General features: G+C 37.4%; 1 long non-coding RNA gene across 1 annotated transcript in view; it reads right to left on the bottom strand.

Moving 5' to 3' along the window:
• The window catches only part of LOC122201480, a 35,339-nt gene extending 17,968 nt beyond the window's left edge, over nt 1-17,371 (bottom strand). The window contains exons 1-3 of the long non-coding RNA XR_006194196.1: nt 17,251-17,371; nt 5,803-5,854; nt 4,260-4,284 (exon numbers count right to left, since the gene is read on the bottom strand). This is a non-coding gene — a long non-coding RNA (uncharacterized LOC122201480). The remainder of the gene's footprint in view (nt 1-4,259; nt 4,285-5,802; nt 5,855-17,250) is intronic.
• Between the last annotated feature and the right edge of the window lie 2,172 nt (nt 17,372-19,543).

Here is a 19,543-nt window from a genome sequence, read left to right as displayed (position 1 = left end):
CTGGTGGGTTTGATTTAAGAGTCTGAAATTTGAACCACTCAGGTCCCTGCCAGTTTGCTTTTACACATTTTATCCTTCCATCATTGTCCATACTGTGTCTTACTTTCCAAAGCTTTTTGTTTGTATTTCTAACAACTGTAATCCTATATTTTATATTGTTTGATATTTTATAAGTTTTAGTCATGCCTCCCTAAATAGACTATGTAGAACTTCAGGGAAGAGGTCATGTTTTAAATGTCTGTGTAATTTTACTTTGTCGGTTAACCAATAGCAAGAAGTATGGCATATATCTGATAGACTTTTCTGTAGTATATTGTTCCTAGATGACCAATGTGGAATGTGGTAGGAACATATGAGAAGTCCAATCATGAAGAGTGTTAAAAGACTCTAAAAAAGTCTGTTTTAGTAGAGTTTTAGATGTCCCTACTCTCTGTAAATTGTCTTGTTAGAAAAATAGGCATGGAGGGTGAATGCCTTTTCTTCACTTGCTGGCCATAATTGCTCATCATGTCCTCTATCTGTTGCCCAAAGACTTTCTGTTTATTTGTTTGGTTTTTTTTTCAGCCAGCTGCATATTTTAGGTTTGCTCAAGATCTTTACAGCCCTGTTCATGCATTTTGTCTGTATATCTTTAGTTAGTTTTCATGTCACAAGTTACTTATACATGTGCATCAATGTGAAGTTCCTACAGCAGAATAAGGAGTAGATCAAACTGAAATGACTATAAAGAAAAATCTTAGAAAATAATGTCTGAAAACAGGGAAAATATAGGCAATTGTGATGTCTAGAGGTTCAATCTGGTGGATGGAAGCGGGCAATATGTTTTAGTGATTATCTCTACTTCAGCTAAAAAAGGGTAAGAGACCATGCAGATTGCCTTATCTGGTTCCACTAGTAAAGAATAAGAATGTAACCCAGAGGGACTAAGACCTGGCATGAGTTATATAGGAAAGCAGGGTCTCTAGCTGCCAATAGAAGGGGTTTATAGAAGGAGACTGTTTTTGGACAGAGATTTAGAGAAGAGACAGTCTAATCAGGTAGAAGCAAAGAATTACACAGATCAAGTCATGTGGGCAATAATAATTCTGGAATAATAATATAACCTAAGACCCATTGAATTCAAAATCTAACAATTGTAGAGTCTAATATAAGCTAGGACTCATTGTTCATTTAGGGCACCCAGGATGGAGGGGATAAGATGTGAGAAAGAGAGGTGTGTGAGGATGTGTCATTGTGCATGATACATGAGTGCATGAGTACAGATACTTAATGTATGTGTAGGAAATCTCCTTTTGGTGGAGCCCAGGTCTGGATTACATGGCAATTTCAAAGTTTCTTAAAATGGTGGGTTTGTGAGACCTTTGATATATGTAATTTTTTGCCTTTGAGAGGGCTGAATAACTCTTCCTTCGGATGGAGTCACCAGTGACTTAGCTCTGAGAATATTAGCTAAAATATATCAGGAGAAATTATCATGGTAGTCCATGTAAAGACATCCAGCATGAATTCTTGGAGCATCTTACAGCCTCTAAAATAGTTTCCTGTCAGAGTGGAGGGAAAGTTGACTTAATTTGCAAATATTTGTTTTTTCATTTTAAAAATTTTCTTAGGTCAAATTGATAAAAATTGTGCATGATTTTTATTAAATATTTCAAGCTAGAAGATGCACATTTAGACCAATACATTTCTTTATTCTTCTATAGAATTCTATCCTACTATATTCTATGCCCATGATTGAATAAGAAAGGGAATCAACTGAATAGTGTATGTGTCGTAAAGACTACATAGATACATAGATGATAGGTAGATAGATACAAAATATTGAATTGATAATTATCAAATTCATCTTAATGATTCTATTATCATAGAATGAAAATATTTGAGTTCTGATTTGATATCCTCCTCCTGCAAACTACCACACTCTTTTGTCATCCCAAATACAAGTATGTTAGACTCCTTTATCTGTTACTTCATTTCCAAAGTATTTATAACTTCTGCAGTTTCCTTCCCTCCTTTCTTTCAATTCTTTCAGTGGTAAATTTTGGTTTTAAGAGCAACTTAAACCAAATCATACCAAAAAGTTAACTTTCATTTACTTTACATTTCATTTTCACTTGTGTCTGTTTGAATCAGTACCAAATAAATATTTTTACTCAATGCTTCCATATTGTGATTTATAAGAAATGTTCATTTGGACATTCAAATAACCAAAATATATTTTCCATATATATTTGGTCTCCTTCTACAATTCCTGGTTCACAGCTCCAAAACCATGGGGATTTCATATGGGTTAAGATTGATAAAGGTGTCATTTTTTATGTTAATGAGGTGACTTTTGGAAACTATATAAGGATGGGAGCTGGTAGCCAATGGAGCCATCCATGTGATAAGAGAGTTGGAACTTTTAGTCTCACTCCCTGACCTCATGTGAGGTGAGAGGGGCTGAAAGTAGAATCACTTTCTGATGGCAAATGATTTGATCAGTCATGTCTATGATGTGAAGCCTCCATAAACCCAACAGGACAGGGTTTGGAGAGCGTCTAGCTTGGTGAGTATGTGGAGATTTGGAGAGAATAGCCAGCTCTGAGAAAGAGCACAGAAAAAGTCCCACACTCTTTCTACATACTTTGCCCTATGTATCTCTTCTGTCTGACTGTTTCCAAGTTACATAATTTTATAATAAACCAGTATTCTAGTGGCTAAAGTGTTTCTCAGAGTTCTGTGGGTAAATTAATCAAATCAGAGGATGGGTTTATGGGAACCTCTGCTTTATAACTAGAAGTATAGGTGACAATCTGCCCTTGTGACTTGCATCTGAAGTTGGGGGGGTTGGGGTGGGGGAAATCTTGTAGGACTAAACCTTTAACCTGTGGAATCTGATGCTATCTCTGGGTAGATGGTATCAGAATTGAGTTGAATAGTGTCAGAATTGAGTCAAATTTTCAGACACCGGCAGGGTGTTTAAGGATTGCTTACTGGCATGGGAAAACCACCTGTACAAGCACATATTGGAAATTTGGGCCCCAGGACACGCCAAAAGAATGCTTAATGTGGTGGTTTGCATTCACGTGTGAATCATGAAATTTCCTGAAGATTACAGTTTAAAAAATCGCATGTTTCCTAAATTCTCTCTGGCTTCTTAAGAAAGCATGGTCTTTCTTAGTGATACAATTTTCATCTATGTTCTACCATTATACAGAGATTACTTGTTTCTGTTTCTCTATTTTCATGAGTGAGGAGCAGGGTGATCTTGTGGTATTTTTGAACATGCAGTCCAAAAGAGATTCTATTTTTTTTAATAAACAAAATTTCGTACAGCTGCTTCTATGGTAGCTAAAGAGAGACCTAACAAATAAAATTTTATCTCAGAAAACCAGCCCTAAAATCAAATATAACCTTCTAAGACCTCCCAGATGCTTTTACTCTGTATTATAATTATTATATTTTCTGCCCACTCAATTTTGAACTTCTCCACAGTTAGCTATCCAGCCAGATTTTTAAAAATCTCTTGACACAAAATTTAGCACCATGGTAGGCACCTAATAAATCTAATAGTATGGATTAATTGTGTGTTGGCATGTAAGGTTGATTCACTTCTTGTATGACTCTTCATTGCTCACCTAAGGTGATACTGAGATATTCCTGGATGTTGGCCCTACTTTTTTCAAATCTTGCTCCATGAACTCCTGATTTTACATCTTCACTATACTACATCTCACTCCTTTCTCCTTTATCAGGACAATTCTACTCAGATTCCAAAGGGCAAAAATTGCATATTCTATCAGGATTAATATTTCTCCAAGTCTTTTTGCCTCACACATGCACTTCTTGTTTTGGAACTTAAAACAAAACAAAACAAAACAAAAATGATTTCTTACTTCTTTGGTTTTACTGTCTGGTAATGGAATCCACTTGACTAGTTTCTTAGAGAGGAACAGCTCACTAAGTAACAAGGAATTGGGGGACACGGGGAATGAGGATATATACACCACTATATACCATTATATAATATATATGTATGTGTATATATATATATATACACACACACATATATATATATATATATATATATATATATATACACACACACACTGTTATATTACTACTGAATGGATAAAAAATTTTATAACTTTAACAATAAGAATATATAATATATTGTTGAAAGTTTTATATATACAAAAGGTCTTTTAAAATCCATTAGTTTTTATAGCCAAGTACGTGACCAAGACTTCAGTGTTGAATTGCTAATTGAGACCTACCAGATTCATTGTAGAGTGTGGTAATCTGCAAAAGAAGAAAAAAAAAAAAAAGGCACAGCAGTCTAATGACTCTCTGGGTGCCATACCCTTCAGCCACTCATGATGTTCCTTTCCACATCTTTCAGTACCTTTAGAGGGGTTATTTTCAGGGCAGGGAGCCCTCAGTTGTAGAACTTCCCTGACTATAGACCTCTCCTAGGAAAGATCAAGCTACCTTTCACCTACAAGCCTCTGTAATGGAGACATCATTAAAAAGCGCAGAAAAGCTACAGTCAACTTTGGAGACACTTACAGTAAGTCAAACGAGTTTTTTGGTTAATAAAGCTCATTCATTCTGAAAGATTCCAAAGACTCAGACAAACTGCATTGAGTTAATAACAGTAAAATATTGGTAACTGAAATCATTCACCCTACCACATTATGAAGGAGGAAATTTAGGCCAAGGACACAGGGGTGGCCCCTACTGTTCTATAGTGCTATGTAGTCTTTAATGTTCACACAGAATTTGCTTTTTAAGGCATTATCTGAAAGACGCACACATTCTAAATTGTGCAACACTCAATTTATCTACCTTGGAAGGATGAATGGTCGAGTGAGTCCTGCTGAGATCTAAGCCTCTCTGTCCAGGGATTCAAAATGTTTGAACCAGCTGCTAAGCCTACTAAGCCAACTCTCCACCCTCCAACAGGATAGCTTCTCTGCAAAGGAGTTTAACTTCATCAGTCATTTCCCCTTCCACCCATATAATTTTCCAGAAACTAAACAGTAGTCAGTTGAAAAAAGAAAAGAAGTTACCTCCTCAGAGTTTTTTATGCATCAGAGTGCTATTAAAATTTGTGTGCTATTTGTGGAAACATGACAGAGATCATGAAAAGCAGCCAAGAATAATTTCATGTCATTAATTCAATCTATACATGAGGGACAGAGGCTCCGGGTGTTCATCTCTAAGTGACCAAATGCAAGTCTTATGCTTCTCCTTCAAAAATGTACACAAATATGTCTACTGCATCTCAACTGCTACCAGAATAATGTAAGCCACAGGTGTCTCCAGTGAACTAAATCTCCTAAACAGATTGCATGACTCTTCTTTTTAAAACATTTTAGAATAAAATCCATAGTCTTTTACATGGCCTCCAAAACCCTGTATATCCTGGCCAGAGACTATTTTTTGACACAGTTTTCTATTGTTCTCTCCATACATTATATTTGAGGCACCATTACTGTCTTCTATTCCTAAGACACACCAAGTTCACTCCCACTGCAGAGCCCAGGCACTAGCTATTTCTTCTGCCTGTAAAACTCAGATCCCGATGTTCAATGACAGGCTTTTTCTTCTCAATTGCTAGTTCAATTCTTACCTTCTCAAAGGACCTTGACTTAGCATTCCAACCTAATATTGTCACTACCCATCCCTTGTTAAATTTATCACACAACCTTGTCTGTTTTCCTAGTGCTATTTATACTATCTGGATTTATTTTGTTTACATGTTTAATATCAGTCTCACCCACTAAAAAGATATTTTCATGTAAAGAAGTGCTTTACCTCTCTTGTTCACTGCTATATCCCCAGCACACAGGACAATTCCTGGAACATTCTAAGGTTAACAAATGTATCGGAAAGAAGGGTAAAAAAGATGGGAGGAAGGATTAAGAGTCAGTCTTTGCTGTATAATAAGATCTGCTGCATAAAATTATGATGCATTAAGTAATTTTTCATGATAAATTTCTTGGTGAACAGAAAATGGGTAAAGAAAAACTGTATAGTAACTGCATTGCACACGTGCATGCATATGTTTCTGTTTTATAAAACATCTAGGAAATATACTGAAAGAAAATATACATTGACATTTGACCTCAATTTGCAGTAATTATTTCTGTTCCTGTATTGTCTTAATTTTCATGACAGTAAATATATATTCCTTCTGTTGTAAAAAGTGATTTTAAGTCTATATGCCTTCTGCTTTACCCAAGATTCTGCAAACATAGAAACTCAACTGGATCAAGCAGATCAACGCATATATTGGATTGTGCAACTATTTTGCCCAAAGGTCAAGGGTGACAAGAGCTTTCACCTATTTGGTCTTTTATTTTGTATTTTAACAAAACTTCCTCCAAGAGATGGAAAATATGACTGATAAAAGCTATCAGATTCACATTTTCTACTTGAAATTAAAATCGGGGTTAAATTTAAAACGGAGATACAAAAGGAAATCTCTTTTCTACTAGCTTTCACAAAAACACAAATCTATGGAAATGACTCTCATGGGGCAGGCCTGGATATCCATCTCAGAACAAATTGTTCTTTTGCAAGGATCATGTGCCCATCCCTATTGGAAAGGTGAGAGTTACAGTAGGTTGTGAGAATGTCGATAAACACTAGTCATCAAACGCTTTACACCACTAGTTCAAAATGCCCCCACAACTTTTTTTTGTAAGTTTATTTATTTATTTTGAGAGAGAGAGAGAGACAGAGAGAGAGAACAAGCGAGCAGAGGAGGGACAGGGAGAGGGAAGGAGAGGAAGATTGCAAAGCAGGCTCTGCACTGACTCTGTGAGCGTCGAGCCTGATGTAGGGCTTGAACTCACAAACTCTGAGATCATGGCCTGAGCTGAAATCAAGAGTCTGTTGCTTGACCAACTGAGCCACCCAGGTGCCTCAGCCCTGCAACTTTTAAGTCACCTTTTATGAAGAGATTCCTGGGGTTGTTTTTGTTTTAGATAGGGACCTGGAGCTGAGTCATAAAACAATTATGTATAGACTAAGAGGGGAGATGTTCATTGAAATTAGAAAACTCAGTTGTAACTCTTTGAGTAGATATTTTTTTATATAATTTGGAGAGGCCTCCTGAAATCCCTAAAGGTCCTCCATGGATTCCCTAGATGAGATTCTATAAGGTCCATAAGCAGCAACCTCCTTTCACTCTTTAGATCCAGTTTAGACATAGGCATATAATTCAGAGAAATGAAGATCAACATATCAACCTTATTATTCGGTAAGAATGGAAGCCTAATGAACTGGAAGATGTGGCTGATATGTGAAGTCATATGGACTTGATAATTCTCCCCAAATTTAGATATGCCCACACACCCCTTCTTAGATTGCAGTGGACAACTTACCTGCCATGCTACCCATACCAGAGCCTGCCCCACCAAGATTTCTCACGGGGGGGAGACAACAAACAACAATTTGTGTTTTCTGCATCAGACCTAAAAAGCAAACTGGGAATGGGCTGAGCCTTGCATGACTGATCCCTACTCTCAGCTACCAACTGGAAAAGTCCTTTCAAGTTTGAGACGTGTATGGCAGAAAGGAAATCAGAAATTTTACCTTAATGACAGCGTCCCCAAATAGAGATAGAGCCTAGATTTAAAGGCATTTGCCTTTTTAATGCCCTAGATTTTAATTTCCGGATTAGATTCCCCCTATTATCACTCTTCTGATTTTTTTTTTTCCCTTATACAATTTTGATGTATATCTTCCATTACACACAGTGGCCCTTCCAGAGCATCCACTGAATTTTGAATCAAAAACTAAAATTGAATCTGTTTGAAATGTTCAAAGCCATTTCCATTGGCATCCTTGTAGCTCCACATAATAAATTGAATACAGGAGCAGTAGCCTTATTAAGCTGATGAAATCATTGCTTTCTTCAGTATGTAGTGGTCACATAAAAAGCTGATATTTTCAACAGATATAATATTAAGTAATTCAGTGCCTTCTCAAATTAACAAAGAGACTTTCAACTTTAAGACCCTTATTGGAAAATGTTTATTGAGAAATAGCTATAAATATAAATATTTTCAAAACATGGTGGCAAAGTATTCTATGCTGCTAGTCATATTAATATCACTAGCTTGACTCCACTGTCTGCCTTTCTGGCATAGAAGGGGTGACAAACATTAATGCACAACCAATAAAAAGATCAAATGCTTTCTTACTTGTTTTGTTTACCTAACTCCAGGGTAGAAATATGCTCAGAATATCCTGCCTTGACCATTGGTTCCCAAATACTGGTTCAAAGTCTTGCTGTACCAAGCCACTTTGAGTTTCCAAAATACAGACACTTAAGTCCAAGGTCAGATATTTGGAATCAGAAAGGAAGACTGGTGTAACTTTAGCAAAAGTTTCAGGCGATTTGGATGGGCAGACAGATTTGGAAAAGATTACAATAAAATTGCGCTCTAGATAAGGCGTTGTTCTGGGCTATTGTTTGTTCTTATCTCTTTTTCTTCCTTTGATATGAATTACATCCTTCCATAGACATAGAAGTCCTGTGCAAAAAAGGTTTTTGAAATGATTTAGTGTAGTCTCATTACTCAGAGGGAAACTGATGTTGAGAGAAATAGAGATTCAGTTGCTGTGTACTCAGTTTACTGCGCACCCTCTCTGCCTCTCTTTTTCTTGAGCCTGTCTTTGGAAATATTCTGGTGAACTCAGTTTCAAGATACAAATAACTGACGGGAAGCCTAGGTGGCTCAGTCAGTGAACATTTGACTTTGGCTCAGGTCATGATCTCACGGTTTGGGAGTTCAAGACCCGCATCGAGAAATATGCTAACAGCTCAGAGCCTGGAGCCTGCTTCGGGTTCTGTGTGTCTCTCTCTTTCTCAGGTTCATGAGTTTGAGCCCTGTGTCAGGGTCTCTGCAGTCAGCATAGAGCCTGCTTCAGATTCTCTGTCTCCCTCCCGCTCTGCCCCTACCTTGCTTGCATGTGTGTACTCTCTCTCTCAAAAGTAAATAAACAGAAAAAAAATAAAAAGATATATATGACTGACAAAATATAAATTTATTTAAACTGTGGTATTTATTATTTTGGCAAAATCAATGACAGTAAGCTAAAGAAAAGAACACAAATTTTGTAAAGATGAGGAGGGAAAGAAGAAGGTAGGAAGGAAAGAAGAATATAGTGAAATAACTCTTAAAACCCAAATTTCATATAGGTTTCAGCCTTCTTTTCGTCCGACTGACTCTATCTGTAGGATTTCAAGAGTTGATCAAAATAGTATCAGATAGAATCTTAAAAACAATACCTTCAACTATTTCGTCCATTCATATTCTTTTTTTCTAATTAAAAATTTTTTAAATATTATTTTATTTTTGAGAGAGAGAGATAGGCAGAATGAGAGCAAGGGAGGGGCCAAGAAGGAGATACAGAATCCAAAGGCAGGCTCCAGGCTCTGAGCTATTGGCACAGAGCCTGATGCACAGCTTGAACCCATGAACCGTGAGATCATGACTTGAGCCAGTTGTACACTTAACTGACTAAGCCACCCAGGTGCCCCTTAAATTTTTTTAATGTTTATTTATTTTTGAGAAAGAGAGATAGCAAGAGGTAGAGAGAAGGAGAGAGAGAGAATCCCAAGCAGGTTCCACGCTTTCAACACAGAGCCTGAAGTAGGGCTCAGTCTCAATCGTGAGGTCATGACCTGAGCCAAAATCATGAATCAGATGCTCAAATGACTGAGCCACCCAAATGCTCCAATTCATACATTCTTGTGCAAAAATGATATCTTAATCTTCATGCTATTTTGTAATCCCATTTTCTTTCTTACAAAAGTAAATCAACTGCATCTTTTCCGGGTTTTACCACATAATTTTAAATAGCTGTGTCATATACTATTACCATAATATAAAATACCATAATAAATGTGTTTGATCCTTTATTATAGGGTATTTATTTTTCAATAGTTTGCTAGTACAATGTTTAGATAGATATTCTCAGAATCCATTCATATATCCATGAAGATTTTCTTAGAATATATTTCTGAAAGTGGGAATTACTTGAGACATGAATATAGAAAGAATTAAATAATGATAATTTAAAAATTCTAAGTGATTGTTTCTTGGAGAACAATGAATTTCAGAAAATTTGGTTATTTGGAAGGGAAGATAAAGTGTGTGTGTTGACAGTTGCATGTGCAATGAAAATAGACATGTCAATGTTCACAAATGGCTAACATTTTAAAAGTAAAGAATTAATGGCAGCAGATTACGTTAGATAGATAGATTCTATCTATCCATGTATCATCTTTCTAATGTTCTAATTGTCTATTTCTCAAACGAATACTTTAGAAATGGAGTCTGCAGATAAGTGGCAATTTTCAGAAAATAAACCCTCATTTTAGAAAAGGAACCTGTATAAATGCAGACAGTCTTTCTTCATGGGAGAATAAATATCACAGAAAATAGCTCTTTTTAACTGGTTCCTTTAAAAATATTTGTAATGAAATCTTCTGCTTAAGTTTGAGAACAACCCCAATAAAAACAAAAACAACATTACACAAAACCAAACTAAAGGAATAATAAGGAGAAAGGTCAGGAGAAAAAATAAAATACTTAAGTGACATATCTTATTAGAAGGCATAAACTATCCATCATCTCAAAGAATTTGGAAAGTAGACTGGTTTTACTGGGAGAGAAGTTGTGATTCCATATAATGATCCAAGTAATTTAGTGCAAAGGTTTTCTCCAAAGACTATGCCTGTTGAAAATGAGGTGGGGGGTGGGGTGGGAAATAAAGATAATTGGTTAAGCACTTGGGGAGATTGTAATTTCCCCAGAGGTCTGATAATACGGCTGAGACATTCTGACACAATCAAAGCTTCAGTGTTATATCTTTGGACTTTCAAAAACCTGGACTTTGAAATTAGACACTGAGATATAAGGAGTGTGGTGGAGTTAAAAGGAAATTGGATTGGGAATAAGGAGATTTGGTTTCAGACTTGACTCTGCTGCTCTATTAGCTGTGTGACCTTGGAAAAGTCAATTAATTTTTCAGCGTGTGGAGTTTTATTTCAATGGAAATAGTTAAGGAACATTTGTTTTGTAATTTAAAAATGCACCTTAGTGCTCAGAATACAGTTTGGCACACTGTTGGTGCTCAATGTACCCTTTTCCTGAATCAAAGTGATTTTGGTAAATGTTGTCATTTCATAATATGTAAAGAAGTTTGTTTTCTTATTTATGTATTCTTGAGTTCCTGCCATTTCCCTTTTAATGCTATATTTGCTTAATAATTTATCAGTTTTGCTGGCTGAAATGCAGAACCGACCATGTAAAAATAAAAAGTACCTTTAGAGTGAGCCTGTAGGGTCTAGGAGCCTCACATATGGATCTTTATTGAGACCAAAACCCAGACACGTACAAGATTTGGGTTGGTGTAGAATATTAAGGAAGGAACTGGGAATGGGAGAATCTATACAGAGTTTGTTTGAATGCTAATAAATCATGAAATCACTGCTTCCTGGCTACTGGGATTTGCTGCATAAGAAGCCTGCAGTTCTACAAAGAATGAGGTTCCCTACAGAACTCCTTATTCTGGCTCTAACTAATACACTATAGGAGGAAAAAGGCTGAGTAGGTGTTGGGGAAAAGAAACAGATTTCAGGAACAGAAGCGATTCCTCGTTCCAGAATCTTACATATGTATAATTGTTATTTTAATATTAATCAAGCCTTGGTGGCAGAATTGTGATAGCTGTGCGAACAGGACTCCTATCCACACAGCTGGTTGTTGAGTTAATTTACTTCTTTTAAAGGTCCCCTTGCAGTCATTTGATATTGTTTTCTGTGTGCAGCTTCCCTACTGTGTCTTGAGCTAAGTCAATCTACCTCTCTGAATTTAATGTACTCTGACATGGGCATGTTCAGAAAGGGAGATGATGCACTCAGACACAGGAAGTAAGATCCACATGAGATAGCGCCTTCATTGCTTTCCCCCTGCCTGGAAGCTGTGGGAAAACCTCCCCAGAAAGAACTGATGAAGAGCGAAAGCACACAGGCCACCTGGGCTGAATGTAAGGAGAAGCTGTATTCTTCAGAAACAATTCTTCCTGAGCAAACATCTCTCGCTCTGCCTCCTCCCTGCAAATTCTCACTGTAGAGTGAAACTAATTTAACAAGATATCCCCATTTCCTCTGAACAGTGGTGAAAATATTCCTACAGGACTTTATTAAGACAGACCCCAAAGTACTCATCAGGCCAGTGAAAGGAAAAAAATCCTGCTGTGGCCTTTCTACCCACAACACTACTGCAATTAAAGAAGAAGCCAATATCAAAGCAGACAGGTAACTTTATAAGCACACCAGGCATCTGCCCATGCCCAAGGCCACATTTTTAGAGGAAAGAGCCATTATTTTTCCAATGGTACAGGAAAGGAGCTGCAGGACATACAGGTTAAATTGAAAAGGGCTCATAAGTACCTTAGGAGGTTAACAGTATCACCTGAAGCCAGGTTCCTATCAGTTATGGATTCAATATTTTGTTGGAATTTGATGAGGTCCAAGGGGATGTTTGCAAAGGGAAAGTGTGATTGGTCCTCTAACTTGGCAGCTGTTTGGCATCCCATACAGAGCTTATAAGAAGTTCTTTATTTTCCATGTGGATCCGGCATTCCTCACACACTGTGCTCCATGCCAATACGATCCCGGATATTAATCACAGCATTTTCATTTCAGTAATCGGTTCAGTGGAAAGCTGGCTGTGGAGGGATGATGTAGGGGCTCCGTTATTATAAGGAAACACAAAATATGAATCTGGTTTTCAATTTTCCCTTCGAAAGTGGCATGTTGACGAAAAGTTTTAGATCCAAAAATAAGCCAAGTCTAGCAAATTAGTGCACTGCGCTAATTACGGTCTGAAAAGGTAATTACTTCCACGGTTGCTCTTAGGCTCTCCCACGACCCCCGCAACAGTCCCATCAGTCTCCTTTACACCATTTCTGATGGGAAATCTTAATTCACATTTGTGCATTTTATCTGTTAACCCTGAAGAGGGTTTAGGGATTTAAACTCTTGTCCTTCAACTAGGTTAGTTTCTTACAAAGGAAAACAAAAGCAGAGGGAAAGATCACCTACAGTTCCCTCTGATCCTGGGAAGAGTTACGACAAAAATTTTCTCTGTTGCTCAGGGTTCAACTGCACACTTTATACAAGGCTATCTTAGTGCTTTGGGGTTCAACAGATCAATTTAGACTGTGTATTTTTCTGTCTTTGTTTGCATTGTTCTTTTATCCAGCTGCAAGACTGCTTTTCTTTTAACAAAATGTCAAATGGTGGTGAATTTGTTCCATTAGCTTTGCAAATGTGTGTTTGACTTCCTATGGCATTTTTCTCCTCCTTTCTTTGTTGTATATTTCTTACATTTCAAAGGGGAACATCAAATAAATTCTTCTTTTGAAAGAATTAGCATTTTAATTCTTAGGTGATAGTCTGCAGTTGTGTTTCTGATTGTGCTTTTAATTAAAGGACAAATACAGATGCATTTTCCCCATTTGATTCAATTATTTTGGAGGTGAGGAAAATTCTTAAATTCCAATTTCACTGAATTAATATTTTGACATAAGATAACTTTGTTACATAGAGTAGCTCAATCACTGCATTGTGTGTGGCCTACAATCTACAAAACTCTTTTCCCATTTTGTTTGCATAAGCTTTTATAATTTTAGTTATAGAATCTGAAAATACGTAAAAAGAAAAAAAAATAGTTTAAGTATCATAGGGATTGGAAAGTATATTTGTTCTCTAATAAGATAAAATCAACAAAGCAATTTTTTAAATGCTTAGTAGTGATTCCGGGTTCTTATTTAAAAGGAGGGGAAGAGACGCTGTAATGGAGATAAAATAGTAAAATATTTGATAATACACACTCCCTCGTCACTCTTTTTTCTCATTGAGTCCTTTGATATCTGAGTAAGTTTTGCCAGTCACAAACAATAGTTTATTATCCTCATGAATACTTCAGCTTCCTCTTAGTTCTTATATCTAATGCAGGTAAAAAACATTCATCTTTGTCCCTTTTTCTATTTCCCCAAGTAGGAGAGAGGTGGGTACATCATATGAAATACAATTGAAGGTCTTCAAAGGGCCACTTGACTGCTGAAGCTAAGCGCCTCTTATCTGTATCAGGATTCAGTTTCTTTGAAGTTAATTCAGAGATTATATTTCATGCCTTTAAAAAATCTTTAAATAAGAATGTGTATTATACCTTTTCCTAAAATCCTCTGGAACATTAGGTTGAAATGAAGCGCAGTGTTCCACTAGTTTCCATTCCAGTCATGGGGTAGGGGAAGAATTGCAGCTTTTGAGGTTCCTTTTTCTATTAGTTATCAACAGGATAGTGGAACCATCAAAAAACAATGCTTTTGTCTCCTTCCTTTCTTTTTTCTCCCTGTTAGCCTTCAGTTTTGCTCCCCTCAGCTGGAAAAATAGATATATATACTTTTCATCACTGCACTGCATGTAAAGTTGTAAAATACACCTGATGGGCTTTGCTTGCAGTGTGTAGCTAATTGACTACAATCTCCAGGTGTTATAAATAAAGTGTCTGGGAGCGCTTATAATAAAGGTGTTTTCCCCAGCTTCAGAAGGAAGGTGCTGGTCACAAATGAGGAAAGAGACTCGCTGCTGAAGGTAAATTTACTCAAGGTTAGTAGCGTGTTTGGCAACTTTGGTTTAGAAGAACATCGATTTTCTTGTATAAAGCATGGTGCTCCCCAAAGTAGAGGGATTGATGTGCAGAGCAAAAATATTTGATGAGTTAATGCATTGAGCATGCTGGTGTGAGCAAGTTTTATTTGACCTCAGCCGGGGCAGGGGGAGAGGCTGGATATGCCCGAAAGAAATTGGAAGAGGAGATCCTTGTATGTTTTTCTCAAGAGAGCCAATAACCTGTTAAGAAACGTGTGTAAAACTGTTGGTATCTGAGTAATAGGCTCGCCGTGTAAGAGCAGACAAGTAAGATTGCAGTCCAGGGGAGTCGGTCATAAGATTTGAGGAAACTTCTTCAATTTAGTGGTAGAATCATATGTTATGTGAAATTACCTACTTTTAAAAGTCATTTAAGTAAAATTGTCAACATAGGGAAAACAAATTCTTTGAATTCTTTATCCTTAATTCAAATATGTTCCTATTTTCAGCTAAATACAAGATTGGGGGAATGATGAGACCATAATTTTTCATTGCTTGGGGCCTTTACATTTCTTCAGTCTCCTTGTGCAAGATGTTATTAATCTTTGAGGTGGATATAATAAGGTTTGCCCCTCACAAGAGTTTAAATTTAAGTTCATTGTGTTAAATAAAATAATGACCTAAGAATGAATACCCACTTTTTTTCTTGAAGGATAAACAATGATTAAATTAATTAAAGATTATTAACTGTCAAAAGTCCCACCCAATAGTTTATTAATTTATCAGCTCAAGCCTTCGATGCTGATTTCTTATTTTGTCTATAAGAGCTACAGATGTAATTTTTTTTTTAAACTACTTAGTGACTATCTGGGGCACCTGAGTGGCTCAGTTGGTTAAGCATCTGACTCTTGGTATCAGCTCAGGTCATGATCCCGAGGTCGTGGGATCAAGGCCCATATTGGGCTCTGCACTGGGCATGGAGCCTGTTTGCGTTTCTCTTACTCCATCGCTCTCTACCCTTCCCCCACTTGCACACATGCATTCTCTCAAAAACAATTAGTTAATTAAAAACAACTGCTTAGTGGCTCCTATAATAAACAATCAGCGTAATCTCTTGAAATAGAAAATGCAGGGGTTTTTTTCTTAAATTTTACTTGACATCCTTTTAAATACTTAAGGTAAAGGAATATTGACTTAAAAATCTCGTTTTTTTTCTTTTCTTTTTTTTTTTTTCTTCTATATTAACTGCCATATGTAAACTGAGAATTTCTGCCAGCAATTAAGGGGCAATATCAACCATTTGAACAAATACTGGTATGGTCAAGTCTTAATATGCTATATGTTTACCTCGGTACATATTAGGTCTCATTTAGAAAATTCACTTAATATGTTACTAAGGAAAAGGTACGCAGACAAATATTTGGAAATTTATTCAAATATGTTTATCGAGGTCTTAGTATATTCTAGGTTCTGTTCTAGGTACTGAGAATGTATCAGATAGAAAAGCAGGTAAAGATTACAGTTTTTCCTGAGTATACATTATGGAGATGTGGACATACTGATAAACAAGGATCATGCAATGGAAAAAAAATAATAGCAGATTGGAGATGCCAGGGCATGGGATGAAGTTGGAAGTAAAGTAACGGTCTAAGGTAAGGGGTGGGGGGGCTCATTGAAAAAGTGAAATCGGGGCAAAGAACAGGAGGGATGTTGGCAAGGATGTGAAGACACAAACCTTGTGCACTGTTGCTGGGAATGAAAATTGGTATAATCATCGTGAAAACCGTATGGAGGCTTCTCAAAAAAATAGAGCTACCATATAATCTGGCAATTCTACTTCTGGGTATTGATCTATAAAAAACAAAAATACTAACTTAAAAAGTTACCTCTACCCCTGTGTTATTACACATGATTTACAATAGCCAAGATGTGGAAACAACCTGATGAATGATGAATGGATAAAGAAATTGTAAGCTATATATCTATAACTGTATCTATATAATACAGCCATAAAAATACCTTATGATCTGTTTTATATGTGGAATCTTTAACAACATCAAAAACTGACAGATAAAAAGAACAGTTTGGTACTTGCCAGAGGCAGGGGAATAGAGAAATGGGTGAACTATCTTTCTGTGTGTTTGTTTGTTTAAATATATTGAATAATTTATAATAATTAAAAAATATAATTTGGGAGGGGCGCACAGAACCCTAAGCAGCTTACGTTGTTAAGGTCCAGAAGCCAGGGGATGAGGTGGGAGGAAGACTGTTCAATGGCCGAAGGGTTTGTGGTTGGCCATTCTTGTCCCTTAGAGTTATTGGACAGTCATTCTTTCACTCAGAAACAATTGAGGTCTACCATGTTCCAACTGCAGTTTATTTAGTGGTGACCTCCCAGGACAGCATTGACGGGGATGAGAAAGAGGCAGCTATTTCATAGGCTTTAGAGCTGGAAGGGAGATTGGAAGTCACCTAGTCTAACTCTGAAATACACAAAGGAGACCTCAAAGGGTTAAGTGATTTGCCCAATAAGTCACAGAATATAGCTGAGGTTGGACCCTCCCCACCTCCCCTTGCCACTTTACCTTCCCAAGCCAGTCCTTGTCATTATAAGCTCCTGTGGTCATAAATGGTTGAGCATTAGGGCAAATGCACAGAAGCTTTGAAGAAAACTTAGGGGAAGTGTAGATGTCCTGTAATCTGTGAGAGCAGGTATGCTGGAACCCTGGTTTTAATAAATAGAATTGAAAGTGCTAGAATTTAGAATCCATTGTTTTCCCATTATTAGACTTACTAATCTGGTTTAGACAGCCAAGAATTCTAAAACTTCACTTTTTAAAATATTTTGTCTATCTAAAAAAACAATTTGGGAGTATATAATAACTGGGGAATACAAAAGAAAAAAAAAACAAAGGAAAGAAAAAAGTCACCTACAACCTTGGAATGAAACAATAACTCCTATTTATATCATGGAATGTTCTGATTGTCTCTGTATCTCTCTCTTACTATAGCTCTGTAAATTGATGGATGGATAGATAAGCTAAAACCTACTGTATAGGTGTGCTGTGAGGATCGGGGATAATGTATGCAAAGTACCTGCCCTAAATTCGCTTGGAACATGGTACATGGAGGTATTAGAATGCCTGTCATTATGCCAGCATATTCACAATGACAAACATGAGAGGAGACCAATCTAAGTAGCAACTTAGCGTGGACAATTCTTTGTTCATGTAGGACAAGTAGAGCCCATTTGTCAACCTAAAGAGGATGGTAAATGAAGGCAGCATTGCTTGGCAGCAGAGATTTTTCATGGCCATCAAAAATGAACAAGGAATACATAGGATGGAGACAGTAAGCCAAGCAAATAATCTGGGAGAAGACCATTCCAGGGAGAGAAACAGCTGGAGGAAAGGCCCTAAAGTGTGTGTGCTTGGCATGTCAAAGGAAAAACAAGAGGCCAATGTGTCCAAGCAGCATGAGCAAGTAGTATAACCACACATGAGGATGTACATGTATATAGGTCCAGTGTATAGATACCCTTGGAGACTACTTGACTTCTAAACTGAGAGAAATGGGGTGTTTCTGGTAAGATCAGACTGAAGAGTGAAATGATTTAAGTTTGAAAAGTAATACAAGGCAAATAGGTCAATGAGGGGAGAAATAGTTGGGGGGGGAAGGAGGCTGTAGAGTGTCTACACCAGAGAATATGGTGATTCAGAGCAGAGTAGACCTCACAGTGGAGTTGGGAAGAAGTTGTCCAAGTCTGCATATATTTCTTTTTTTATTAATGTTTTTAATGTTTATTTTTGAGACAGAGACAGAGCATGAACGGGGGAGGGTCAGAGAGAGAAGGAGACAAAGAATCCGAAGCAGGCTCCAGGCTCTGAGCTGTCAGCACAGAGCCCGATGTGGGGCTCGAACTCACGGACCGTGAGATCATGACCCGAGCTGAAGTCGGATGCACAACTGACTGAGCCACCCAGACTCCCCTGCATATATTTCAAGTTAGAGCCAATGCTATCCTCTGCTGGATTGGATATACGATATGAGAGACAAAGGCAAGAGAAGGATGGTGTGAGCATCTGAAAAGCTGACCTTTGTATATGCTGAGATAGGGACGCCTATTAACATAATAGGTTTTGGTGTAAGTCACCTTTGGTATGGATACATTAGTGTCTGTGGGCAGACAATGTTGAGCTCTCAAAGAGAGGTCTGAGCCAGAGCTGTAAATCTGAGTCGGCATATTGATGTTTTTTAAAATGGAGAAAATGGATGAGCTCACCAAGAAAGTGAGTTACACCGTTCCAAAGATAGTCCTGTAGTTAAAAGATGGGAGATTAAGAGAAACAGGAAAAGAATGTAGAGGGAGAGGGTGTAGGTTCATAGTGGTGATAGTCTGGGTGATAGTCTTCACATTGTTCTAAGTTGGTTTGTGCAACAACCAGCAAGGTCACCAGTGGAAAGTGAGGGCAGAGGAGGAGATAATAGGGGTTTAAGGAAGAAAGGTAACTAAGAGAGTATGAATGGGCTGAGAAGTTTTCCCTTAATTGCCTTGCAGCAGTAAGGACTCATTTTGAAATTCCTGTATACAAAGTTAAAGTGAAACCAACTAGCGACAACATGAACTTTTCTTTAGGCACTTGCAGCTAGCTTCATGGGTGCAGATGTAGAGTAGGTGGAATGTTGAAGCTTATCAGGATGTGATCTTGTCAAACTTTGTATCAAAGTTGGAGAAGGGCAAGGAACGGAAGGGTGTTTGCAAAGGAGAGATGATGAGGGACCCTGGCTTCTTAGCTGGGAAGGTGGGAAATGAGGAGATCAAGCGGATGAGGGCTTATGAAAAGTTCATAGAATGAAAGGAGTAGGAACCCTCCCCAC

Source organism: Panthera leo, chromosome A1 (genome assembly GCF_018350215.1).
Source record: "Panthera leo isolate Ple1 chromosome A1, P.leo_Ple1_pat1.1, whole genome shotgun sequence".
Classification (NCBI taxonomy): Eukaryota; Metazoa; Chordata; class Mammalia; order Carnivora; family Felidae; genus Panthera; species Panthera leo.
Note: the sequence above shows the minus strand (reverse complement) of the source record. Positions and strands in the feature narration are given on the sequence as shown.